At 40.7% G+C, this 27,784-nt stretch overlaps 1 protein-coding gene across 2 annotated transcripts in view; it reads right to left on the bottom strand.

Annotated features, from left to right (window-relative positions):
- Positions 1 to 27,784, bottom strand: part of LDB2 (LIM domain binding 2) — a 551,321-nt gene that overhangs the window by 352,911 nt on the left and 170,626 nt on the right. Inside the window, exon 1 of one of the 2 annotated variants that reach the window (XM_032800820.2) lies at positions 3,012 to 3,030. The exons of the other annotated variant lie outside the window; for it this stretch is intronic. The gene's annotated coding sequence lies outside the window, so the exon portion shown is untranslated. Of the gene's footprint in view, positions 1 to 3,011; positions 3,031 to 27,784 lie in introns of those variants that run through there. 2 annotated transcript variants of the gene reach the window in all.

The raw sequence follows: 27,784 nt of genomic DNA, 5'->3' as shown, positions 1-27,784 counted from the left end.
TGTGTGTGTGCACAGTGCATGCCACAAGGAGGGCAGGATCCTAACTGGTGACTCTAAACACTCCTGCAATATAGATATTAAATAATAATAAATAAGGGCCTGATTTATATAGGTATTTACCCATCTAAAGGTGCAGAGAGGTGCCAACTGGAATTTACACTAAGCACGTTAGGGACCTAACTCCCATTCAAATTAACAAGAATTAGATGCCTACCCTGATTAGTATTTTTGAAAATCCTCTGAGGCGCTATTTTTCTAGGTTTTTACAATAGTGCTCATCACCAAAACTGTATTTGAGAGCACCATGCAAATTAAAAAACAAAAAAACAAAAAAAAACTCTTAGGGTGTCAGTTTCAGATTTTGGGGTGCTTATCTCTTTTGAGGTTCACCTGTCTCTACTAACTAGCAGAAGTCATTATTTTCAATACTGAAATCCCAGTACATCTACATTCTGCATTTCCTGGAAAGGCGCAACGAGGGGATAGAACAGGATGCCCGAGTTGTCACATTAAAATTCTTTTAGGCAAAATATCTAATTTGAGTAACTTCCAGAAAATAATTTGCATCTGAAGAATATGTCAGAGTTATTTAGCAGAAGATGGGAAGCTGAACTGAAATGTAAATGACTGAGGTCTCCTTACAAAAAAGATAGCTCCAGTTTTTAGCACAGACATTTCTCTTAATAAGGTTTTCAAATGATAATGTTCTCCTTGAAGAATGTTAAATGTCTGAATTGTAAATTTCAAATTGCCACTGCATGATGAATTCCAAGATGAGAAAAAGGAAGGAAAGTAGTAATTGTTTTTGAATTCCAGTTGTATGTAAGCTACTGAAAATTCATATTTCATTTGTTGGTTTTGCTTAACTTTAACAAAAGCTGGAGATGCTAATGTAGAAGAGATTAATGGGAGCAACACTGGATAGATTTCTGAGTTATGCCACTGGAGAAGACATCTAATAGGTAACAATAAGAGCTGCTCAGAACTGAGAATTTTTGTTGTGCAGGAAATTCTGCGATTTCAAAATTTATTTTCTTTCCAAATCAAAATGAAAACAATTTTTTGACATTTTTCATAAAATTAAATTTTGGGTCAATCAAAACATTTCATTTTGATAGAAATCAGAATTACATTTGTAACTATAATACATAATAAGATTCAAAACAAAAAGTCATTTCAATATGAAAAACTGAAATGTTCAATTTGGATAAGGCCAAAACGGATCTTGTTGCAATGCTTCATTTAAAATGTTTTTAAACAAAAATTTATCAAATCAACACATTACAGCGCAGAGTTTTGATTTAGACAAATCAGCATTTTCTTACAAATAAACATTCCATCAAAACATTTTTGATGTGTTCTAGTAAGTTTCATGCGCCCATGCTAATCAAGCATGGTGAGGTTCTAGCCAAGAGCCAAGTTCTACCCTCAGATAAGAATATGAAACCCACATTGCCATTAGTAGGCTGAAGTTTTGTGCAGACATCACTTCATATCCTAGAACATAATGTGAGTTGTACTGAAGCAACCTTGGCAATGAACTAAGAACATCTGATAAAGATATGGGTGAGGGGTAGAGTTTCCATAAGGGTCACAGGGACACATTTTGTAAAAGATGCTTATGCATCAAGACCTGGACGAACAATACCATGCCAGAATCAGTTTTACACCACAAACAGCAGTGAGCCTATACGCTGCTCTGTCAACTACTCATTGTGTGACCTTTGGCAGGCACAAACTCTCTATCCCTCAGATTACCCACTTCCATTCCTCCCATCGTTGTTGTAAGACTCCTTTAACTTTTGTCAAGGGCTCTGAATCTCCAGAAAAATATGCAAAGTATTTATTACATGCTATCCAAATCGATCCTGGCTTAAGAGCTGGCCATGTTACTGTGAGAGCCCCATTCTCCAGAAGAGATTCAGACAAAGGTTCTATAAATAGTATGGGGAGAAAAGCTAGTTTATTCTCCAGATTGTCTTGATGAGAGGATTTGTAATTACTTCACCAAGAGCAGGGACAGATCGGACAGAGGAAAAATGGTTTCTATCAAAAAGTGGAATAAAATCCTAATTTACTAGCCCTAAAGGACAGAAATGCATAAGGCACTAATGGATCCACCAACACCTCGCTCGTCTTCCCCTACTGATACAAATACATACACTGATGTGGACTTAAAAGATTCATAACAAAAAATTTTAATGTATAGACATGTTGTATCCTCTAATCCAGAGAGAACTAATGAGAACAGGGGAAGAAAAATAAAATCCCTCAGACAATTACATACCTTTTTGTGACTAGGATTCTTTCAAGCACAATGTATAGTTTTATGTAAAATAGGCATGGAGCTACAGAATTGTTTTGCCTATAGATGCCTGTATGTTCACATGTGGAATTTATTCAAGCACTCCATTAAAAAAAAATCACTATAGCTTAATAGCCACCATTTGCTGCACTCGCACAGCAGCAACACAATGTCTCAGAACAGAACACACTTCAGCTGCCTCTTGCATCTCAGGCAAAGGACGAGTGCAAGTGTAACAATGCACAGAGAACAAAACAACTCTGATAACAAAAGGAGCATTAAATACTGGCATGGAAATAAGAAACAAGGTCTTCCCTTCAAACATGGGGAAGGCATGCGAGTTCACATTTTATTCCAGTGTGTTTTCTTAGTAAGGTTCCGAGTATCTCAGAGATTTAAAATGTAACACAGACTTGCTTCGGTTGCTATGGTAAATCTACTTTTTTTATATGGTTTAACTGAAGAGCACTGTAAATAGTTATATAACTGCTCAAAACACAGCTTTGCCCCAGGCAGCTTTTATTTACACACCCTTCTTTTTTAGCAAAAGTTTGTTATCTTTGTTTCTAATTAATATGCACACATTGTGCACCGAAACAAAATGGTAGTGCCGAGGCACAGGAAATTGAATTCCAGCTCATGAACAGCATGATATTTGAGACTTTCGGAACCCAAATCTGTCAGATGCTAGGATGGAAATACTTACCTGATGAATTCAGAAATGGGTGGTGTGACAGTGCTCAGGGTACCCAGGACTCTGGGTCATCTTATCATCGCCTGCCTCTAGAGAGAGGGAGCCTTTCTTGCTGTAGTTGGGTGTCATCTCCCTGGCACTGCCAGCCTTTCAGCCACTCAAGCACTCTCCTGAGGGCTTATGCCAGCCCTTCCTTCCTGTTTCTGGCTAGTAACAGATGCACTGCAGTCCCCGAGTCCCTTTGAATCATACCCGTATGATATGCAGCCCAACATTGGATACTTACAGCAATTCCATATCTTCTGCACCCATGTACCCCAGTTTACCAGTTTTACCTTAAACCATCAGTCCTATAAACCACATAGTACTTGTGAGCACTTACAATTACACAGAAGTAGAATAAGAGAGAATAAAGATTTAACTAGAAAGAGGAGAGTGTGATGGAAATAAATGGTTACAATACAAACCAAAATCATAAACTGTGAATCTGGGTCTATACTTATCAATAGCTACCGTGACACCCCTGGCACCCCAATATTCACCACTGTCATGTAATTAGGATATGTTTTGTATAAAGTATGCCTTGTGAGGTGTCACTCAAAGTGATCTGCTAGACATTCATTTCTCGTTGGATTGTATGTGCTACCATCGTGTGTAAGGTTATGAAGTTTGGCTATGTATGTGTTACTGAAACATGTTGTGAGACTGAAAACACCCACAAGTAGCCTTTCAGGTACAACAGTAAAAAGGCCAAACAATCTTAATGGCTTATTGAGGAAATGCACACAAGCACAAGGATTACCCCAGGAACTGTGTGCAATAGAAATGTCTCAGAAATAACACTGCACAATGGGAACTGTCTGATCCAGGTCACAGCAAAAGAGCTTTCCAGCAATTGGGAACAAAATCTGTAAGGGGGACAATCACTCTCCCTACAACACACCTGGAAACTCCTGAGAGGATCCAAGTGTCACCCCGAGGGGAACCTGTCAGTTACCTTTTCTGTCTAATTAAGTAGATTTCTCCCCCGTGACCCCCCAAAGTTTAGTTCGTTGAGTGTTGGGTGGTTTCTCAAGAACCAGGACCCAAGCCTTCATCAAAGCTACCCCTTCACTCCCTGCCACCAGCAGTTTTCACCAGTGAATGGATCTAGAGTGCCTTTCCCTACACTCTGTCCTATTATTTATTTATTTAATGTTTGCATATTCGCCGAGCCAAGCAATGGCGTTCTTAGTGGCCAAATGGCGTTCTCAGAGCCACTCTGATTAGAAGCCGCTCCTCAACAATGTGCATCATTGTTTGATCTGTGCCACAGCTGCAGTTTGGATTATCTCGAAGACCCCAATGGTGCTGGCTGACTGCACAAGGCCTTGCCCAGTCTGGAATTGGTTAAGGACGGCCCACTGACAACATGGCAAGTCAAAGCCGGGCAGGCAAGCTGTAGGGTCTATGACAAGGAACTGATGTGTTGTTGATGTTAAGCACCAGTCTTCCCACCACAGAGACTTCACTGTCACATCTGGTGTGGCAGCCTTGACCATAGTGGATGTTGTGATGAAAGATGTGTAGCTGGTGGGCTAAACAGGTAGCTGAACAAGGGCAAGCTTGGGATGGTACTTGCCTTCTCAAGCAACTTATCAGCTGCAATCTCCCCCCTGATGAAAGGCAGAGAAGTATGGCTTAGAACTGGAAGCCAAGAAAGATGAATCAGTTGAATAGCTCCTGTGATGTTGTGCATTGTTGAGTTGAGTTGCATGTCAACAAGTTTCGTGTGTGCCAACGCACTCTAAACTGGCACACCGTACTCTGCTATTGAGTATGAGATGGCAAGGGATGTGGTCCTTAGGGTTGGAGCATCGACTCCCCATGAAGAACCTGCAAGTTTGCTAAGCTGGTTGTTGCTTGCTTTGTCCTTAAGGGTCACACCTAAGTAAACTGAGTACGCTTCATGTTTCAGCCTCTGACCATTCGTTATGATGTTTAGTTCCCTCTTAGCATTGGCATGGAGGAGGTAGATTGTGCTAGAGACTGTCTTGCTGGTGCTAGGCTGAAGGTGCCATGTCTTGCAGTAGTCAGCCAGCTTTGCAACATCATCACTCAGGGTCTTCTCCAGCTGAGAGAAAGTTAGAGCCTGTAGCCCCCAGTAGATGTCATCTGCAAAGATGATCTTCCATGAGCAGATTGGTGGCAGGTCATTGATGTATAGATTGTACAAGGTTGGGACTAGAACAGACCCCTGGGGTAACCTGTTCATGTGTTTTTTCCAAGCACTTCTTTTCTCTTGGTCATGCCACATGTGTTTGGACTACCAATGCAGGCACAGTCTATCTGTCATCCACTGAATACTGTGATGTCATCTGTTATATTGAAAACAGTCTTGTTTCTATTCACAGGCAGGGTGAACCCCAGCCTTGTTGTAGAGTTTCCTCTCTACCTTTGATTGTTTGTTGTGGTCTCTGATTGTTCTGGGATGTTGTGAAGGGCAGACACCAGAACCGTGCAATATTTTGTCAGTTGACTAGGGAGGGGTAACAGCTCCCTCTTGCTGAAGTGGGTCATCGCCAAGACGCATCACCTCCTGGTGACCAATTTCTATTCTAAGTCCATAAAGCATACTTTCAATACAAATACATTATTCCTTAATATTGCCCGTACATATACCCTTAAGTATATGCAGCAGTTTGTTTTTGAAAATAAACTTACTGTACCACTGATCATACATATCAGACATCAATCTTTGTGTCTAAAAATGATACTCCAAGAAAGGAAACATGATCACAAATAGCATTTCCAAATACATAATTGAGGCCAAATTTTTGGAAGATTTGGAACATGCAGATGTGCATGCCCAGTTTTAATAGGTTTTTATTATTTGTTAAGTATTTACAGTGTGCTCAGCTCAGTAAAAAAACACAAATGGACACATGTCCCACGTTGGACAGTCTGAAAGCTAAAGACTAGACAGAAACATATTGGGAGACCAAGACAAAGGTGCTTACTTACGTCTTTACAAAAAACGTTATACAAACCTGTGTGCGTACATACAAGTGCACATGATGTATAAAGGGGTGGTCAGGGCATTTTATTGATGTTTACTGTTGTGTATCTCACAGGAGTAGTGGGTTCCAGGAGGGATTTGAATCTGTGTTGCTAGCAAGTATCCTGCCAATTACTAATGGCATTGGTAACGCCAAGTTAACTTAACAGTGGCAATTATTTCTATGATATTTCAAAAGGTTTATTGGGGACTGAGATAAAATTTACAGAACTTATTTTACTTCCTTTTTGATCTTTCCTACTTAGTACTGGCCAAACGCACAACGACACACACCCACTGAGTCTCATCAGTCATTGATTTAAACTAAGGGTCTCAAAATCAAATGACTACGAGGGCCACATGAGGACTAGTGCATTGAACCGAGGGCCGCATCACTGACACCCCCGCCGCTGCCTCTGGCCCCGCCCTCTCTCCACCCCTTCCATTAGGTCCTACCCCTGCCCCACCTCTTTCCACCCCTTCCCCAAAGTCCACACCCCAACGCTGTCCCCAGGGGGTGCAGGTGGTGTGCAGGGTGCGCGCGGGGCTCAGGGCAGGGCATTGGTGGGTGGAATGCAAGAGGGTGTGGGATGCAGCAGGGGGCTCAGGGCAGGGAGTTGGGGTGCAGGGGGGTATGGGATGTGGCAGGGGGCTCAGGGTAGGTGGTTGGGGTGCAGGAGGGTTGTGGGATGTAGCAGTGGGCTCAGGGCAGGGAGTTGGGGTGCAGGGTGTGGGCTGCAGCCTGGCATCACTTACCCAGAGCGGCTCAGGTGGCAGCGGCACTGGGCCAGGGGCCAGAGCAGGCTCCCTGCCTGCCTGCTTGCCCTGGCCCCCGACCCTGTGCTGCTCCCTTTCAGGAAGCAGCTGAAACCGTGTCCGTGCAGCCCCTGGGGGAGGGGATCAGGGTTCTGCATGTGCACTGCTCTTGCCACTCCTCTAGGTACCTCCCACGAAGCTCCCATTGGCTGTGGTTTCCTGTTCCTGGCCAATGGGAGCTGTGGGAGGGGGCAGTGCCTGGAAGAAGGCAATGCAATAGCTCTCTGCCTCCTTCCCCTTTCCCCCCCAGCCTGAAGAGCGTGCTGCCAGCTGCTTCAGACAGTGGCGTGGGGCTCGCAACGCCACAGGGGGCAATCCCACGCGTAGGCAGAAAGGCGACAGGGGGGCACGGAGAGCTTGGCGGGCCACATGCAAGAGTCCCATGAACCGCGTGTTTGAGACCCCTGGTTTAAACAATGAAATCTGATGCTCCCAACACTCCAGTGTTAGCTTTAAAATTTATTGTATATGTCTATATATTTTATGGGGTATTGGGAAGCTGTATTTTTTTCTGCAACTCATGGACAATATTTAACATAGGGGAGTTCAAATGCATTTTATGGAATTTAGAAATGTATTGGCTGAAGCTTCACAATGCACTATTAGTCTTTTCCCTTAATTCTCTTGGATTTTGGCTATTTTTAAAATCAATCTATTCCCATATCCAAATATCACTTTCAAATTCAAACATAAAGGTCCTCATCACATCTTTTGCAAACTTCTTTGATTTGATTTCCTTTAAAAACATTTCATGCTCAGTCAGTCTGAAAGAAAACAGGAGAAATGGCCATATGTGTACATAAGATAGAAAGTATTTTAACAATCAGTCTATCTATGATATTTACATAGGGTCAATCATATTCTAGGTGCTGACGATGCACATAATTCATAGGACAAAAACAATGTTTGGACATATTGCATGCAGCACATTAATGCTGGCCCCCAAATATTAAGGGTCTCCTGACATTCATTTATTTTATATGCCATAAGAGTGTGTGTGTGTATGTATTGTACATTATCAGTTTCTAGATATATACTGTCTATAAATATACCCACCAAGGAAAAGCATTTTTACTTAAGAAAAAAACAGGCATGCTGTGAATCAACATTAGTCATTAAAATGATAACATTTCCAGTACAATACCCATAGTTAATGTCTTATGCTTTCATGTTTCTTTTACATCTATGCTGTTCAAATGTCAGTGATTTTAGCACCGAGTTTAACCTTTACACATTTTTTCCTCTTGCTTCTGAGACATTTCTAGTCTCTTTCCTCTGTTGCTTTTCAGTAGTAGTGGGCTAAGATGCATCATACGCATATATGCACTGGTATTTGAATCCCTCCAAGGCATTGCATGGCAAATCTACTGAATGACACAGTTCTTTCAATGCATACATACAGATCAGCTCTAAAAGCTTGTTAGATCAGTCAGAAGTATGGTACAAACAAGACAAAAGTCTACCTCCCAGTGCTTTATGTGCTAATCCTTGGAGGCCTTCTGTGTCTTACTATTGTACACTGGTTTCTGAAAGTGAAATGGAGAATTTATAGAACTTTTCATACAGAAGTTTGATGTTCCACACAGTTAACAAAACTTGTTAAAAATGTGGAAGTGTAGTCAGGAGAATCCTTGATGAAAATCTCATTCCAACCACTCATTCACTAAGTGACCTCAAGCAAATCCATTAGTGATGCTTTAAAATTGGATATAAATCAGGTCCTCATTTAAAAAAGAAAAAGGCAATTAAATCCAGTTTCCCCAGTAAAAAGCCTTTCTACATACAAGTTCTGGTTTGAAATGATCACCATATCTCCAACAAGACTGTCCCTCATTTCAGGTATTCCAACTATGGACCAAAACATTCTGAAAAAGTAAGGAATTTTATAACGTCAATAAAAGTCAAGTAGAAATAAGGTGAGTCCATTCAGCAAGCATTTCAAGGAGAAATTGTTAACTCTATGACACAAACAACAATAATTCTCTCATAAAGCTACTTCCATCCATAGATCTTAAAGCTCTTCAAAAATGAATGTTAGTGCCACTATCACCTGATGTGAATATTAAAAATTGAGGCACAAAGAGGTAAAGTGACTTATCTAGTGTAACAGTATCCTAGCCGCTAGACCATGCTGCCTCCCTTCAGGAACTAAAATGTTAAATACTGACCACATATGCCAGGATATGTGAATTGTTCGTATTCTCTATGTCTACTGATGTTTTTGCTTCTCTTGACTGCTTGTGAACATGTTGTCAACTTTGCTGCCTCCCTGTAACACAGAGCACACAGCTGGTTTCAGAACTGATGTAAGCAGTCTGAATACCAGTATATCAGCTAATGCTTACAACCAGCATTCCAATATTGGTTGGCAAACATTCTAATGTTTGGTGGTACAGCGGAGTTCAGGACAGAAGTTTATTTAAAAACTTATCCAAATATCTTTGGTCTGGAAACTGCAAATCTCATAAGATCAAACTTACAGAAATGATCTGTGCTAGAAGGATGATCAAAAAAGTTCAAAATGATACACAAGAGTAGACTCTGCTTTGCCTAAAAGGTAGGAATAAACTATCATCTCATGAGAAACCTAATTTTGAAGTATTGTAGGAAAAGCTGTTCCTACTATATTTTGGCTATGCCAAAAACAACCTGAAAACAGCCCTTTCTGTATATCTTGATATTTCTGTTTCTAGTCTCTCTCTATCCACTCCAACACACAACACAAAAACCCCAAAGCTAAAAAGAATACAGTTATCTTCCCAGAATTCAGATGACCAAAATGAGTCTGACTGGAGGTAAAGCATATGTTTTCCCCCAAACAGCAGCACAGCATCATATTCTCTCATTATTTGTACCTTTCAGATGATTACATACCTTATTCTGTCGGGATCATTAACCAACTGGCCTAGAAAAGTGGTGTTCACTTCATGGACTATACATCATGGGAAAGTATTTACCTCATTCACTTTGGAGTAACTCCTCAGATTGCTGACATGATAGAAAGACTTGAGTCTATTTAATCTGTGCACTTCAGTTCTTGGCAAAGTTAAAGATGCTGATCCATTTTATTGCTATTTATTTATTGTATTATCTTGTAAATATTCTACAAATCTTTCTAAATTAGTTTACTGGTCACTTTGTTCTTCTCTAATTCTGTCTTACCAGTTCAAGAGAAACTCTTAAGTGATAAGGTTTAACAGATAGGACAGTATCACCGATCACATACATGTGCACTTAGAGCTCAACCCAACTGCCACTGAAGTCAGACAAAAGACTCCCACAGATCAGGTCTCTGTTGCACAATTTCCCCATCTCTTGCTGCATTTTCGGTGCCTTCTCCTCTCGTAGGACCTGTTCCAAAGCTTACTAAAGACAATAGGAGTCTTACTATTGACATCAATAGTCTATGGATCAGGCTTCAAGTCAAAAAAAGAACTCTGGATCATCTACCGATAGATAAATGTAACAGTAGGCAAGATCCATACAAAGATCAATTTTACATGGTGGAGCTCTCTACTCCTTTTGTATTCATTCATTAATTACTGCAATGGCTTGATTTCATTTTTAACTAAACATAGGCCACTAAATTTGCAAACATTTTAGCTTTACTTATCAGGATATTGAATACAAAATTAAGGATCCACTATATAATCACATAACTATGGCATGTTACATTATGAACACTGCACTGATTGGCATATCAAGTGCTCCCTGAAATAAAATGTTAAATAATAAAATAGCATCATAGAGCTGGGAGGCTGGGAGGGACCTCAAGATGGTATCTAGACCATTCCCCTAATCTGAGACAGGAATAAGTATTCCTAGACCACAATCTCCCTCATCTCTCACCAGATTTATTACAAAATTGAAAATAAAGCTCTGAATAAAAGATCATATCATGGAGGAAAACATTTAAAAGAATGTAAACTGCAGAATTTCTGGCTGAACTTTGTGCCCTTCTATGCTTTTAAAGATTGTAAAGATGATCCTTTTCAGTGAGTACCTGTGATAAATTAACTAGTCAAAAATCTAATCATTTCCAAAATACTTTAAGGCAATAGCTGGCCAGATTTGAAAAGATTGTTGTGTATTTATCCATTTTTCAGTTTCACATTAGCAGTCTTTACTCCGAGGACAAGTATTAAAATTTAGATCTTTGTGTCTCTGATGCTAAAGCTGAAGGATATTTTTTTTTTCTGGTTACTTGTTTCAAACATATTATGTAACTATCTTGAAACAACACATTCCAGGGTGCACTCTTTTACTACAAACTCCACTTTCAATTTAATTATTCATAAGATCTGCCCTGATGATGTGAAATAGATTCCAAAAAACACTTTTTAAATACCACAATCTGCAAGTAAATTGGTAGCCCACAGTAACAACATATGCTTATAATTATGATTACCATCAGGGAATTCAACTTTACTGAAGGATAGAAGAGAGGCCCAAGCAGGGAAACCTCAAAAAATGTAAGAAAAGAGAAAGCTGAAATGGGAAAACATGCCAGGATAATGGAAAAAAAACTTGGTAGTAAAAATAAGCACTGGTTTCAGTCCAGGCTGCTGCACAAATTTCAACATTTTTGGTGAACAAAAAATATTGAGAAATTAATTCCTCCTTTCACTACTGATACAGCAATGTTTGCAATCTAACCCTTCAGTCTAAATTCTTCTAAAGTATAAATCCTAATTGAAGACCGTGCACTAATAGCTCAGCTACTTGACAAAAAGATTAAAGTGCAGCAAACTATTGTTTTATGATACTAATATAATGTGCATAGATTAGAGCTGCCATAGTTAATGCTGAATTGAGGTTTCCATTAGAAACCTCATCTTTGAGGGTTCAATAACTCAGCCATCTGAAATCACAGTGAGCTGAAAGCTGGCAAGCTTCATCTGTGTGCATGGTATTCAGTGTATTCTAGTATATAAGTGCATACACGATGTTTGTAAATTACTAGCTTATGGGTGAATCTCAAAAGATTCACAGAGCTTGGTTTGGCCAAGGATGCTGATCCAAAGTACCTGAGGCTTTTGTGTATCATGAAATGGACTGGAAATTTTTACAAACGAAAGTCCCAGCAATGCAAAGGTCTATAGAATGAGGGACCATATTTAACCAAATATTTCAAACCTTAGAAAATGTGTGTTCAGATTTAAAAAGTGAGTGAAAGCTATTTATATTTAACTAAACTGATTCACCTATATACACATTAAGTTCACTGGTAGCAGACGAATATTTAAGATTGAGTTCAAGTTCTTTCAGAAAAATTCTATAGGGGCTGAGATTTTTTTTTTTCCTTGCTTTTATTTTGCCCTGGGAAAAGATTCAACTAAGTCAGTTCTGCAATTCTTAAGTTGTATAGGATTAAAAAAATATACATTTCTTATGTCCCAAATGAACTTTTTGTAGTTGATTAGCTCCAAAATGGCTTAAGCTAGACACACTTCATACCAGCTTATTTTGTATACTTGTTGAAGGAAAAAAATCCAAATTTGAAGAAAATCTCTTTAAAACTACTAAAGTGATTGAAGTTAGAATATTTCTTCTTGAGCACATTTGTTCATTTTTTATATTTTTTTAGTTCCACACTAAAGTTAAAGTGAATTAGAACATGAAGCATCTGCTGAATTGTTTTAACTGGATTACCCTTAATAGGGAAAGGATTTACCCTAAATGTGGTTCAGCCTTTTAGACTGCCTTCACCTCTAGGAGTCTGATCAAAAGACACTGAAGTTAATTTAAAGACTCCTAGTAACTTTAACTGGATTGGGCCATAAACAATCTTAAACAGTTTGCCTATGGCATAAAGAGCCTGATTATTAGAGTTGCTGAGCACCTGTAGTTTCCATTCCCTTCAGCTAGAGTTAAGCGCAAATCGAAAGTTTTAATGCAACATTAAAATTGAGAAATCAAGCATAAAAATAAAATTGAAAAATGGAAATATTTGTAATGTAACATTAATATGCTCACATGCACACAATAATGGTGTCCTATGCTGATTTGATCTAAGGGGGAATAGCAAATGTAAAATTTTGAATATATACTCTAAATAAACTTGATTTTGTACTGGGAACTACTCAGATACACCTCCATACCTACAGAATCCATGGACTTTAACTGGCCTCTGAGCAGGTTCAGGGGTCTGCCCACGGAAAACTAGTTGCAAGATCTGGGCCCAAGTTAATACACTATACAGTGTGCCAACTCTCGTGTTTTTATTGTGAGTCTTGTGATATTTGGTGCCCTACTTCAAGTCCCAGCTTCTGGATTCATGTCATTATAGAAGAAGCTCAGTTTTCATTTTAATAAAAAATAAGTTTCTATAGCCTCATGACTTCAGAAAAAAAGCTTGAAAACATGAAATAAGTGCACCCTAAAGACTCAGAAACCAGAAGGTAAATAAAACCCACCACATATTTATTATTGTTTAAAAAAATATCATGTTTTTTGGGTCTGACCAATGATTTTTGAACACGGGATTGGCAATACTATAGATAATACAGGATGGGCTATATAACTGCATTAGAGATCCACAGGTTTTAACATTTCTAACTTATTAGTGCTTATTCTCAATCTTTACAATAATATTTATACCATTTCCTTATATGTACACACCGCCATCTAAATAGTTATCTTGAGATGAGAGTTTGCTATGACTGGTTAAGCAACAAATCATGCAAAAGCAGATGGACACTAAGAATTAATGGTCCAGAAACTGGAAAGAATTCAAAGGAGGCAGGTTTTTCAATACCTAACATATCCTACATATCTTCAGGAGATTTAAGTAAAAGAAGCTTTGAATTAAATTTAACTTCTGGCTGAATTAGCTAGAACCTCTAATGTTGTATAAGAATATGCTAAAATAGTTCTGATTCTGATAACAAAAATCTTTGAAAAACATAGTAATGAGAAATATTTTTTACTCATCTAAAACCATTATGGCTCAAGCCATCAGAATATATTAATTGCCTTTTGGGTCATACAAGTTCTTGGAAGGCCTTGAAAGCTGGCTTCATAACAGGCAAAGTTATTCAGCAGAAAGGTCCATACAGAAAAGAATCACCTTGATCCCAAGTCTGTTGTTCAGATTGTAGTATAAGACTCACCTTTTTTGACAGAGCCAGGAACAGCACCTGTAAATAATTTTCTTTAAAAAAAAAATAAAACTTTGACCATATACATTTTAAGCACCCTGGAATAGAGGGAACAGGAAAAGAAAAGACTCCTTGAATTCATAGATTCATAGACTCTAGGACTGGAAGGGACCTCGAGAGGTCATCGAGTCCAGTCCCCTGCCCTCATGGCAGGACCAAATACTGTCTAGACCATCCCTGATAGACATTTATCTAACCTACTCTTAAATATCTCCAGAGATGGAGATTCCACAACCTCCCTAGGCAATTTATTCCAGTGTTTAACTACCCTGACAGTTAGGAACTTTTTCCTAATGTCCAACCTAAATCTCCCTTGCTGCAGTTTAAGCCCATTGCTTCTTGTTCTATCATTAGAGGCTAAGGTGAACAAGTTTTCTCCCTCCTCCTGATGACACCCTTTTAGATACCTGAAAACTGCTATCATGTCCCCTCTCAGTCTTCTCTTTTCCAAACTAAATAAACCCAATTCTTTCAGCCTTCCTTCATAGGTCATGTTCTCAAGACCTTTAATCATTCTTGTTGCTCTTCTCTGGACCCTCTCCAATTTCTCCACATCTTTCTTGAAATGCGGTGCCCAGAACTGGACACAATACTCCAGTTGAGGCCTAACCAGCGCAGAGTAGAGCGGAAGAATGACTTGTCCTGTCTTGTTTACAACACACCTGTTAATGCATCCCAGAATCACGTTTGCTTTTTTTGCAACAGTATCACACTGTTGACTCATATTTAGCTTGTGGTCCACTATGACCCCTAGATCTCTTTCTGCCGTACTCCTTCCTAGACAGTCTCTTCCCAGTCTGTATGTGTGAAACTGATTGTTCCTTCCTAAGTGGAGCACTTTGCATTTGTCTTTATTAAACTTCATCCGGTTTACTTCAGACCATTTCTCCAATTTGTCCAGATCATTTTGAATTTTGACCCTGTCCTCCAAAGCAGTTGCAATTCATGCTTATATTTTTGTTTGGGGCTTAAATACCATGATGATGGGTTTGATGGGGTATTTTTTGGTGAGGATGAGGTTTGCTTTCGTTCTAACAGTCAAGCTTCCAGCTTTATGTCAAATCTCAAATTAAATTTAATATCCTCTTAATATACAATAATTAATACCCAAAATCTCATTCCCTACAATGTTATCCTAACTGAATTTACTTTGTAGAGGTCTCACATATGATTGAACTGGCTGTACCTTAGCATACATTCTGGGCAAAGCTTGTAAAGATCTTGCAAAGCCTGTGACAGCAGCATTTTAGGTCTAAACTAGCATTACTTGGCTACTATGAAGATGAAATCAGTAATCCTTCAAAAAAGGAAGAAGCCTCCAAGATGGCCAAGAGGCAATGCTGCTCCAGTGGGTCAGCTATACAGGTAGCTGCTTTCTTTGAGATAGGAATGTTTTCTACACATCTACTAGGTAGCATTAACTGTGTCGATTGATTTTCAGAGGTGCTTAGCACCCACAGCATCAGTTGGCTTCAGTGGGATCGGCAAGTGCTCCATGCCTCTGAAAGGCAGGTCCTTTCAAGTTGACCTTCAGAGCTGAAGATCCATTTTTAGACTAAGATTTATAACTCTTTCCTGTAAACCTTAACCACAAAGTTGTGATTTTTAAAATTATTATTTTAACTATCATACTTAGTTAAAACTTATTATTAGTTCAGGAAACTGATTTATATGTATTTTAGGACTTTATAAATCCTGCTCTGGATTTGTATCATACTCTGAAAACTGACTGGCCTGTGTCCAAAATATCTGATTGATCAGTCAATCAGAAAATAAATCTGAAAGATCATTTTAAAAGAAAATTATAAGCTCTACAACAGAGTTTGACAAATCATGCCAATAAATCACAAACAATATATTTACATTCATAAATCCTCATATTTTCAGATTAGTCATTTCATTTCTACAAGCATTCAAGGTTTTGATGATTTTAAATTATGACCAGGGTCATAAATCCTGTTCCAGCATTATAATCATTTTGATATTTGAAAATAACATTTTGCCAATTCTCTTACATTGTTACATCATCTAGAAGATGAGCCATCTTGGGAAAGGAGTATTACCATCTAACAAGTAGAGATTGTAGAAGAAAAATATGGCAGGTGTGAGCAGAAATCATTTTGCAGATTATATATGGTAAGAGAAGTGTTCTAAATTTCTTGTGACATCATGAATAGTTTTGGCAAACTCAGAACTGACTATCAAGACCCTTTCCAAATCAAAAATGCTAATGTGTGAAGCCCTAAGTTTTCTTTTTTCATGACATCTTGAAAGAATAAGAAAAGGACTATATATATTGAACAAAAGAAAATTTCTGAATCCAGATATCTTCACTTCCTGGACAACAATTAATCTGAGTACCTATATCTTCTTCTTTCATGTCTGTAGTTCATGCACCAAACATTTGTGTACTCTTAATTTATCATTTACTTTTGATGTGTATGTATAAATATTTAGTCAAAAAGGATATGCAAAGTGTGGAGCTCCCACTCCACATGCCAGCAGTTTGAAAGGGTCAACGCTACCAATCATGAGCCCTGATTGATTAGGGAACAGGCAGAAGGAGAAAACAGACCCTTTCAGACCCCTGATTGCCTAGAGGTCTGGAAGAAAACTCCACCCCAAATTCCTGCTGCCAGCCTGCCAGTTGGCGGATGGAGATGCTGCTCCGCAACAGGACCTCAGCCCTGGGGCTGAGGGATGTGTTTGCAACTGGGTCGATCAGCAGGCACAGGGATAATGCTATGAAAAAGCTACATAGCTTGAGCAGAGATGATGATGATGGATAGAAAATTAAATATAAATCCAGGGCTAGGAGACCAGCCCTATGAGCAGCTCAGCTGCACAACCACAGTTAGGCTAGAAGATTGACCCAGACCCAGCAGAGGAAACCCTGACCAGCATTGTGACAGATAATCTGGCATTATAGGGTTGCCAAGCATCTGGTTTTTTACCAGAATGCCTGTTCAAAAAGGGACCCTGGCGGCTCCGGGTCCGCACCACTGACTGGACCAGTAAAAGTTTGGTCGGCGGCACACCAGGTTCTAAGGCAGGCTCCCTGCCTGCCCTGGCTCTGCACAGTTGACCACAAGTGGCTCACATGTCTGGCCCCTAGGTGCAGGGATTGTCAGGGAAGCTCCTCGTGCTGCCCCTGCAGCTCCCATTGGCTGGGAACCACAGCCAATGGGAGCTGCGGAAGCGGTATCTGCAGTGGCGGGCAGTGTCACTGTTCAGAGCTGCCTGACCATGCCTCAGCCTAAGTGCAGGACATGCCGACCACTTCCAGGAGCAGCACAGAGCCAGGGAAGGCAGGTAGCCTGCCTTAGACCTGCTGTGCCACCAACTGGAAGCAGCCTGAGGTAAGTGCTACCTGGCCAGAGCCCCCGCCCTGAACCCCCTGCTCCTGGTCGGAACCCCCTCCCCTGCATCCAAACTCCCTTCCAAACCCCACATTCGCACCTGCACCCCAACTCCCTGCCCCAGGTCAGAACCCTCTACCACACCATAATTCCCCCCCATTCCCCACACCACCTCCCGCACCCCAGCTCCCTGCCCCAGCCCAATGAAAGTGAGTGAGGGTGAGGGAGAGTGAGTGATGGAGGGAGGAGGGCTGGAGTGAGTGTGGGACAGGGCCTCAGACAAGGGGCAGGGGTGGGTCTGAGGGGCAGGGGCAGGGCAAGGGTGTTCAGTTACGTGTAATTAGAAAGTTGGCAACCCTATATGGCAATTCAGCACAGACTAGGACTCACTACTATGAGTTTCCATGGTACTCAAGCATCAGCAGTCACCAGAAGGGGCAAGAGATACCCCATTGTGGGAGTCAGGGCCTGAGCATGGGGGCAGTGTGGACTACTTGTCAGGTAAAGTAGAATTACTCTGTTAGATAATAGGATAGAGATGGTTGAAAGATTTTTCAAAACTGACAAAATAAAATAATAATAATAATTATTAATTCTGTTGAAATATGTCATTTTGTCAGTTCTAAAATGTTTCAGGGAATGTTATTGGTTTTGAAGAAAATTTAGGCAGGAAGATTTCACAGGTCCAAGATGGAATTTCTGGTCAAAAAGGGAAAGGGAAAGAAAGAGAGAGAGAACACGTGCTCCCCGCCCCCAACCCATAACCTGGGTCTCCCACATTTCAGGTGAGTGCCCTAATCACTGAGCAACACAGTCAGTTTCTCTTAATCTCTCCTGTTGGAGCTGTTCCACTTTATATAAAGAAACAAACATTCATTGGGCCAGAAAGAGAAACTGATTCTATAGCCTAGTGATTAGGGCACTCACCTGGGCTGTGAGAGGTTCAAGTCGTTGGTCCAAATTAGGTAGAGCAGGGACTTGAAGCCAGGTCTCCCACAATCCAGACGCATGTCACAACACACACAAATTTCAAAACCTGAAAATGTGGGAGGAAATGGAATTACTGTTTTCGGGCTACCCTAGTCGAGAACTCAGTGTACTGTATTACTGCAGGAGTTATGTGTGTGACTTCCTGTTGGGGCCTCTTAATGGTCCCTGTTACCATCCTCAATGAGCTCCCCCTCCTGGACACTCACCAGGATGCTGTAGTGAATCCAAAACTTGGGTCCTACATGCTCTTGTCTTGCTGGAGCTAGGCAATGCAAGGCACTCTCTTTCTGGCTCTGGAACTTCAGGCACACCATCTAGCTGCAGTGCCTGTGTCTGACTTCCCTTTTAGCAATGGGGACCCCATAGTCCAACTGCACAGGCCCTCATACAAGTGCCACCTCTCCCAAGCCTCCCTGGTAGCTGTTGCATACTCTCAGAGTTACACCAAAACTGTGAACTCTCTGGTTTGCTATTTCTTTTTTCTGGAACTATGTAGTGCAGAAAGCAAAGGAATTTCTAAACACATATACACATATTTACTTTATTCATAGACAGCACAAAAGATATAAAGATCCATGGAAAAACAACCTAATGTGCACACAAACTTCTGCCAGTTTCTTTACTACGGTCTGTCTGTTCTCCTGTCTCTAAAATAGCCAGTGAGAAAGTCTTCCTTTTATGAGGTTCTTCTAGTCTCCCCATGTCAGATGACTCCCTTCAATGACTTCAAGTCTCTAGTCAGGTGATCTGTTGCTTGGTTACAAGCTCACCCAGTGGCATAAACAGATGGTTAAGGGTTCATGTCTCTTTTATCTGTAAAGGGTTAACTAGCTCAGTAAACCTGGAACACCAGACCAGAGGACCAATCAGGAGACAAGATACTTTCAAATCTCAGTGGAGGGAAGCCTTTGTTTGTGCTTTTTGGGTTTTTCTTTTTTCTCTCTGGGTTCTGAGAGGGACCAGACATGTATACAGACTCTCCCAGTTTCTGAAAAAGTCTCTTCTATTCAAATAGTAAGTAATAAATAGAAAGTGGATTAGATTTATGTTTGTTTTCTTTATTTGCAAATGTGTATTTTTCTGGAAGGATTGTATCTCTGTTTCCTGCACTATTGTATTTTGCTGGAAGGATTGTATCTCTGTTTGCTGCAACTTGTATTTGTGCTGGGGGGAGGCTTCAATTATCTCTAGTGTCTATAAGCTGAAAGACCCTGTAACATTTTCCATCTTGATTTTACAGAGACACTTTTTACTTTTTTTCTCTCTTTTATTAAAAACTTTTCTTTTTAAGAACCTGATTGATTTTTTTATTATTTCTTGGGTAAGACCCAAGGGGAGGGGGTCTGCACTCACCAGGGAATTTGTGGGAGAAAGGAGAGAAGGAGAAAGGAAAAACCTGATTTCTCTCTATGTTAGGATCACTAACTGTCTCTCAGGGAGAGTCTGGGAGGGGGAGGGAAGGAGGGGGGAAGGTGAATTTCCTCTTTCTTTTAGATTCACAGAGCTTGAATCTGTATAGTCTCTCCACGATAACCCAGAGAGGGAAAGTCTGGGAGGGGGAAGGAGGGGAATAGTCAGCTCCTCCTTGTTTTTAGATCCAAGGAGTTTGGGTCTTGGGGACCCCAGGGCAGGTTTTCAGGGACTGGCAGTGTACCAGAACACTATACTTCTGGTTGGTGGCAGCACTATCAGATCTAAGCTAGTAATTAAACTTAGAGGAGTTCATGCAGGTACCCCATCTTTTGGATGCTAAGGTTCAGAGTAGGGGTTCATACCTTGACACCCAGTTTCATGGTTGCGGCAGAAGCTAGCTTATTATATTAGGGTGCTTGCTTTTGAATGAGGAATGTTATAGGTAAAGGAGCCTGGATTTCACTGTATTGTTAGCCTTCTCTCAGAGGTTTCAGCACAAGATAAAGAATAAAAGGCGAAAATATAGGTACATTAATCTTACAATCAAAATGGCACTCAGAACAAAAGTTTGAGATAGATATATACTAACTTATACTAATCTGTCACAATCTCTTTTACTACTGTGGATTGTCCTTGCTCAGATAAAGTCACTGGTATTATATTGGAGTGTAGTTCTCGGCCTTTTGGCTAAGGTAAGCATTATCTAAAAAATATTTATTTCTTGGTCAATTCCAGGCTCCTGAAAAGTTGTGAAAGGGAACAAAAGGTTTTTGCCTCATGGAGGCAAGTGGAGTTGCAATTTGAGGACACCTTAGCAATCAGGGGTGCTCCCAGGGCTGTCCTTAGGCATAGGTAGAATAGGCAGATGCGTAGGGCCTCACTCTGGCTGGGGCCACCACTCTGCAGGCAGCCCAGACAGACGGGAAGCAGTGGAGCATGTAGGAGCAGGGCTGCTGGGTCCTAGAGAGAGCAGAATGCTGCACAGTCTGAGGAATGGGATTGGCTGGGGTCTCTGAGAAGGGGAGGGGGGAGAGGGTTGGGGAAGGAGCTCACTGTGAGTGTGACTCTTTCCCATGGCTGAGGTGAGGTGAGGCAGGCTCTGTGGCTCTGGAACCAGTATCCTTTGTTGTCCCCCATAACATCCATTCTTCTCCCCCCCGCCCCATGGAGCACTCCCTCCTTTCTCCCTCCTCCCCAGGAGCATCCCTCTTTCTCTCCTCTCTCCCCTCCGTCAGGGCTGGGTTGGGTGAGGTGCTGGGGGATAGGTAGGGGGAGGGCAGGCTGTCTGCCTGCTGAGGAATGAAAGTGAAAGTAACTCACTTCCTCAGCAGCGAGCCAGGATTGGAATGTCACACAGGGCTTGGCTGGGATTAGCCAGATGTGTGAAAAATCAGGATAGGGGATTGGGGTACAGTGATCAGATATTCCTATTTTTAGGGACAGTCCCAATTTTGGGGTCTTTTTCTTTATATAGGCTCCTTTTACCCCCCTCATCCCATCCCTTCCTGATTTTTTCACACTTTCTGTCTGGTCACTCTAGGTGGGGGTAATTGGTGCCTATATAAATAAAGCCCCAAATATCGGGACTGGTCCTATAAAATCAGGACATCTGCATCTGGCCACCCTAGCTGGGGAGCACCTCTCCCCGGGCTGGCAGCTGCCAGCGATCCATCTCATCCGGGGGGGGAGCTGCACAGGGCAGGATGAGCTGCTGTGGCTCCATGGGTGCCTTGTCCCTGAGATCAGATGCTGTGCTAACTTCACCATGGTCCATAAGGCTGGTGGTGGTGCCCATTGGCGTGTGATTGGACCTGAGGGTTTGCTGCTGCTGTTGCCACTCTGCACCCAAGAGGTGGATTTTGGGTCCTGCAGTTTTCCACCTATCTCCTCCTCTACTGCAGCTGTTGGACCAGCAGGCTGGGGGGGTGAGCCAAGCATGAAAGCAGTACTGTGTTTGCCATTTAGATTGTCATTTAACAACTTTGCCAAAAATTCTTGCTAACAATCCTGAATCCAATTTCAATATTTTTTTTTTAAAAAAATCAATATCTTAGCCAAAAAACAGAAAATTAAGTTGTTGACAATTATTAGTGACAGGTTTGGTTTGAGGCAGGGAGTGGGCCAGTTTTCATCAGAGAAACAAAAATGTTGACTGACTTTCCTATAGCCTGTTACTAAATAAGAGCCCTCCAACAACTGTAATATGCTCATCTCCTTACTAGTGTATAAAGCAGGGGTTGGCAACCTACGGCACACTTGTCAAAGGTGGCAGGTGAGCTGATTTTTGATGGTATGCAGCGGCAGGCTGAGCGGCTCAGCCCATCACTGCTCTGGGTTCGGGTGCTGCACTATTGCCAGCTGGGATACCAGCCATCGCCCCACTCAGCACCTGCTGCTGGCCTGGGACCCCAAGGAACCCCAGGCTGGCAGTGGGCTGAGCAGGACCGGTGGCCAAGACCTCAGATACTAACATAATAGTTGAGCCATATCAATCTGAGGAAGCTTTATGAAGCATTGGTTGCTATTCGGAAGAAGCCAGAGATCCAAAAGCTAAAAGTGAAGCACAGTCATTGGTCTCTGAAATATCCAGCTTCAATGTTTCTAACAATCTGTCGTAATCTGGTTTGACATCCTTGTTAAAATCTCAAGTGTAAGCAAAATAATGCAGAGTCCAATGATGAAGCTTGATTCAACACTTACCTTACTAAACAACACACAAGACTTTTTAGTGAAATACAGAGAACATGGATTCAAAGAAGCACAGGTTACAGCAAGAGAGCTTGCACAGGCACTCGGTGTAGAACCAAAATTTCCATGTGCAAATGTGACATGGAGTTTCAAGAAAAAAACGACAAATAGAATATGAAGGAGCAGATGAGCCCATAGACGATCCAGAAAAGAAATCTGAGGTTGAATTTTTTAATGTGTGATGGATAAAGCAGTATCTGCTGTTGACCCTGATGAAAGGTTTAATACCCCTTGCCAGTACACATGAACAGTTTGGATTTTTGTATGACATAACTAAATTCAACGAAATAGGAAAACAAGAGCAACTAATGACAAAGTGCAAGAACCTAGAGAGCCTTCTGAAGCATGGTGATAGTTTTGATTTAAATGGACTTGAACTGTACGAAGAATTGAGTACACTGTCATCAATGTTGCCACATGCAAAATCGGTGATGGACATTGTACAGTTTATTCATACCTGCAAACTTGTTGACATATATACCTAATGTGTACATTGCCACTCGTATTCTACTGACAATTCCTGTAACAGTAGCATCAGGAGAACGGAGTTCTCAAAACTAAAGCTCATTAAAAACTATCTCCACTCTACAATGAGTCAGGAACGCTTAACTGGTCTTGCTATTCTTGCAATCGAACAAGACACGACTTTGTCTTTGTCGTACGATGTTTGCAGCAAAAAAGTCAGAAAGATTGCTTTTAATTAAAAACAAATCTTTGTTTCAATACCTCTTCATATAAATTTCCAATAAAATTTGATAAATTAAAAAAAAATATATTATTTGCATCATTCTGTCATATCAGAATTTTTTTCTATAGTGCTGCTTCTTTAGTGCTAGTCCATCAGCATTACAGTGTGCTTTTAAGTTAAACTGGTTTTAATAACGTGAATGTGGCAAGTTTTCCAATACTGTAAGCTTATGTTTGTGTTGCTAAGAGCAGATCAGGCACAGGGGCACCAGTTTAATAATCTCGCCTAGGGCACCATAAATCCTAAGGCCGGCCCTGGGTGCTCCCACCACAAAGTGTCCTCTTTGCAATAAACCAACACATTTTTTCCCTGAAACATATCCACCATTTGCTTTAAACATGCCAGTTTCTCTCTTTGATGTATTATTCTTAAGCATTTTGCATTAGTGCCCAGAGACAACAAATCAGAATCAAACTTCCTTGTGCTAAGTTCTGTACAAACATATTGTAAGACAAAGTCCCTGCCCCTAGAAGCACACAGTCTAAGATTTACTAGTATCTACTATATAGAGAAGATAGCTTTAAAATTAAAATTAGAACAGATCTTTCTTTACCATTTGGAAAGGAACTGGGACGATAGCTGAAAATATGGTCAAATACATCAAATGCAAGAAAATTGCAATCTACAGTGTTATATCCTGCAAACCTTTCCTCTAACACAGAGTTCCTAAACATTTTCATGGTTTATTTTTCTCATAGAAATGTATGATTTGTGCATATAGAATCAGTAAAGGAATTTTCTTGTTTTTAGTTAAAAAACAGCATATGTTCTCTCCCACTCCTCCATCTAAAGATAAAGCATTCTGATACAGAGTATTTTATGATTCCATATATGCATAGCGAGAAATTAAAATGTTCAATTTTGAAGCTTTTTTACAAATTAGGAATGGTGATTTTTTGACATATTTCAAAGAGAAACTTAAAAGTACACTGAAGTGATGGAGAAAATTCCACTAACTTCTACTCACAGTTGACCTCACTTATATGTACTTCACAGTTAAAAGTAAGGTATATAGGGATATATTATTCACTAGTTCCTCATACATGTACCTCATGTATGAGCAGATCTCCTGTTGGTATAAATGGGTGTTTTGTTTATGGAATGAAGACTATCACCTGGCTTTTATATATAAACATTTTTGATGCAAAGTACTTGCACAATTGTCATGACAGTTAACAGAAGACCTCGTGAGGGTTAATGTGATCTCTCAGCACCGTTTTGCTTCATCAAATACAATTTCCTGCTACCTCACAATAGATGTTTTATGAGAGCTCATCTGGTAACCACCATTATTTTATTGTCACCCTTGCGTACATGTGCAAACATATGTCAGAAAAATACAAGTTCTTCAGTTCACCAAATGCCATTCTCTTTCAACATAATATATGAACTTTGAGTCTGATTCCTAGGGTGCTGAACTTAGTGAGAATTATGGGAGATTAGAACATTACAAGATCAGCCGATAGATAGATGTACTATATATTGAGTATCTTGTGCTTAAAGTGAGTTACTTGGTGAAATAATGTCAATGTTAAGAATTCCTTGCCTTTATAGTTGTGTAATTCTCATTTCTTTTGAATATTTTGACTTATCTCAAGCCTTCTGTTTTTGTTTTCTTTTTCCTTTTCCCTGCTGAATTATCTAGCTTGTTCAGGCTGAAGGACCCTCTATTTATACTTCTCACACTTAAGGTTTTAGTTCCAGAGGGATTTTTCAGTGGAAAAATCATAAATAGAGGGTCCTTCAGTTTGAACAAATGGATTGATAATTCAGTAAACAAGCTGAACAAAACGAGAAAGAGAGAGCGACAGAGAGCTTCAAAACATCCAGCAGAAACGATAGTTTAGCAATGAATGTGATAAGAATCATTCAGCAATATATGTAGTCACGATCTCAGTGGTTAGTGCACTTAGATCTTGGTAATTTCTTTTAGGAGAGAAAATGAGTAGACAGCAGACAGCAAATTACTAAATTATCCTATTACACTTATTTAGAAATGTACAATTCCTGCAGACAGACTTTGAACAAAATGGCTTTTAACAGAAAAAGCAGCACAACTCAAGCGCACATACTGGACCAGCAAAGATTTTTTTCACCATCCGCTCTTGGAAAATCCTGTCTCTCCAGCCCAGCCCCCACACCTTTTCTGTAACAGAATTCATTATGTAGCTCAAAAAATTTCCATAAGGCAGTAATTCTGTCCCCCCAAAAACCCTCTGGGTGAAGTCTTGTCCCCAGTTAAATCACTGGGTAAACTCCATGGACATTAATTGACCCGGGATATCACCCTCCTTTTAATTTCTTTTTGTCTAAAGTTGGCCACCTGGCTCCAGATGGTCTGAAATTAGTCTTTCAGGATGGATTCTCCTGAGCTATCCAGCAGAGCAGGCCCCCATTCCTGCTGGGACTGGAGTCATCAAGTCTAGGGTCACTTTGCCAACACAAAAGGGAAGCCACTTACCAACTAATGACCCAGCTGGTATTTACTCACTGCCTTCAACTTCCCTTTTGCTGGCTTGTTGACACTTAACGGTACTAAAAAATTACACATACCCTCCTTAAAAAAATGGCCCTTTTAATTCTTACAAACTAGTAAGAATAGTTTGTCCCTTTGTTTTCCCGTGGGGAATAGTTTTAGTCTTCTAAAAAAAATATATATTTGCTGTGATTTCTCTACATCATTGCTATTTCAATACGTAAACACTTGCATTACTTCTGTCCATATACAATACCAGGTGGGCTGCAAGTTGTTTGTGGTGTTAGCAAAGTGATCTTAGATGTGATGGCTTCAGGCTGGTATGGGGATCTTTGGCTCAGAAGAATCAATCCTGATATACCAGTTTCAGGGCTTGTCTGCACATGAAAGTTAATCTGGAATAAAAGTGGGACCCTGAGAAAAAAAATCAGTTTCATCGACTGTGTGGAAATCATGAAATTAGCCCCAAACCACAAATTTTCCAACACAGAGAGGCAGAAACGGTCATCTGGGTGCACCAGTCTCATGCTCCATGTGGACCATAATGCACAGCAGTGCCATGTTGGAGCAGCGGTTCAGGGGCAGGGAAGCCGATTTATGTGAGACGCGGCAACTAGCACTGCTGCCACTTGGAACACAAGCAGCTGTGGCCTAACTCAGAAGCAGGCATCCACACACCCTGGTTTTGTGCAGCTCGTAGTGTGTTCCAAGCAGGGGCAGTGCTGGCTACGGTGCTTTGCATAAAAGCAGCTGCCGAGTCCCACTCAAACTGCTGCTCCAACATGATGTTGCTGCATGCCATGAGCCACATAGAGCATGAGATCAGTGCATGGAGATTCCTGTTTCTGCCTCTCCACAGAGACTACTGCTGCTTGTGCCCAAGTAGTGGCAACGCTGGCTAGTGTGCCCACATAAATTTGGCTGCCAAGCATCCCCTGAAACTGAAGGCCCTACATGATGCTGCCACTGCCACACATACAAGCCACATCCAGCACAAGGCCATCATGCACAACACCCACTTCCACCTCCCCACTGTTGGAAAAAAGTGCAGCAGGTCAGAGGAGACTCAGCAGTTGTGCATATTCCATGAAATTTGATACTTAATGGTATTGCCGTGAATTCTCTCTCAAAAAAAAAATCTGCAATTTTCACTAAGCTTTAAATTCATCCTCCCTTATTCCTAAAGTGGATTAACTAGTCCTGATGAACTCCATATGTAGATACTCTTATTTCAGAATAAGAAAGGAACAAATTGATACATTAAACAGTAATAAGTCATCAGGAACATATAGTATTCCTGCAATAGTTCTGAAGAAACTCAAATATGAAATTGTAGAAATTGTGGTATGTAATCTATTGCTTATATCAGCATCTGTACCATATGATTGGAAGATAGCTAAAGTAATGCTGATTTTTTAAAAAAGGCTCCAGAGACATTCCTGGCAATTACAAATTAGTACACCTAACTTCAGTATCAGGTAAATTGGATGAAACTATAATAAAGAACAGAATGATTAGACACACAGATGAATATGTTTTTTGGGGGAAGAGTCAACATGGCTTTATGTAAAGGGAAATCATGTTTTACCAATCTATTAGAATTATTTGAAGGGGTTATTGAACATGTGGACAAGGATGACCAAGCAGATATAGTGTAATCCCAGAAAGCCTTTGACAAGATACCTCACAAAAGGCTCTTAAGCAAAGCAAGCAGTCAAGTGATAAGAGGGAAAGTCCTGTCATGGATCAGTAATTAGTTAAAAACGGGAAACAAAAGGTGGGAATAAATGGCCAGTTTTCATAATGGAGAGAGGTATATACTGGTGTCCCCCAGGGGTCTACTGGGACCAGTGTTGTTCAACACGTTCATAGATGATGTGGGGAAAAGGGCTAAACAATGAGATGGCAAAGTTTGCAGACATTACTCAGGCCAGGTCTACACTGCGACTTTAAATCGGTTTAATGGCCGATATACCGATTTAACGCTGTATCCGTTCACACGACGTCGTCATTAATATCGAGTTAAACGGCTCCTTAA

This window comes from Chelonoidis abingdonii, chromosome 5 (assembly GCF_003597395.2).
Source record: "Chelonoidis abingdonii isolate Lonesome George chromosome 5, CheloAbing_2.0, whole genome shotgun sequence".
Classification (NCBI taxonomy): Eukaryota; Metazoa; Chordata; order Testudines; family Testudinidae; genus Chelonoidis; species Chelonoidis abingdonii.
This window is presented reverse-complemented; position numbering and strand designations above follow the sequence as displayed.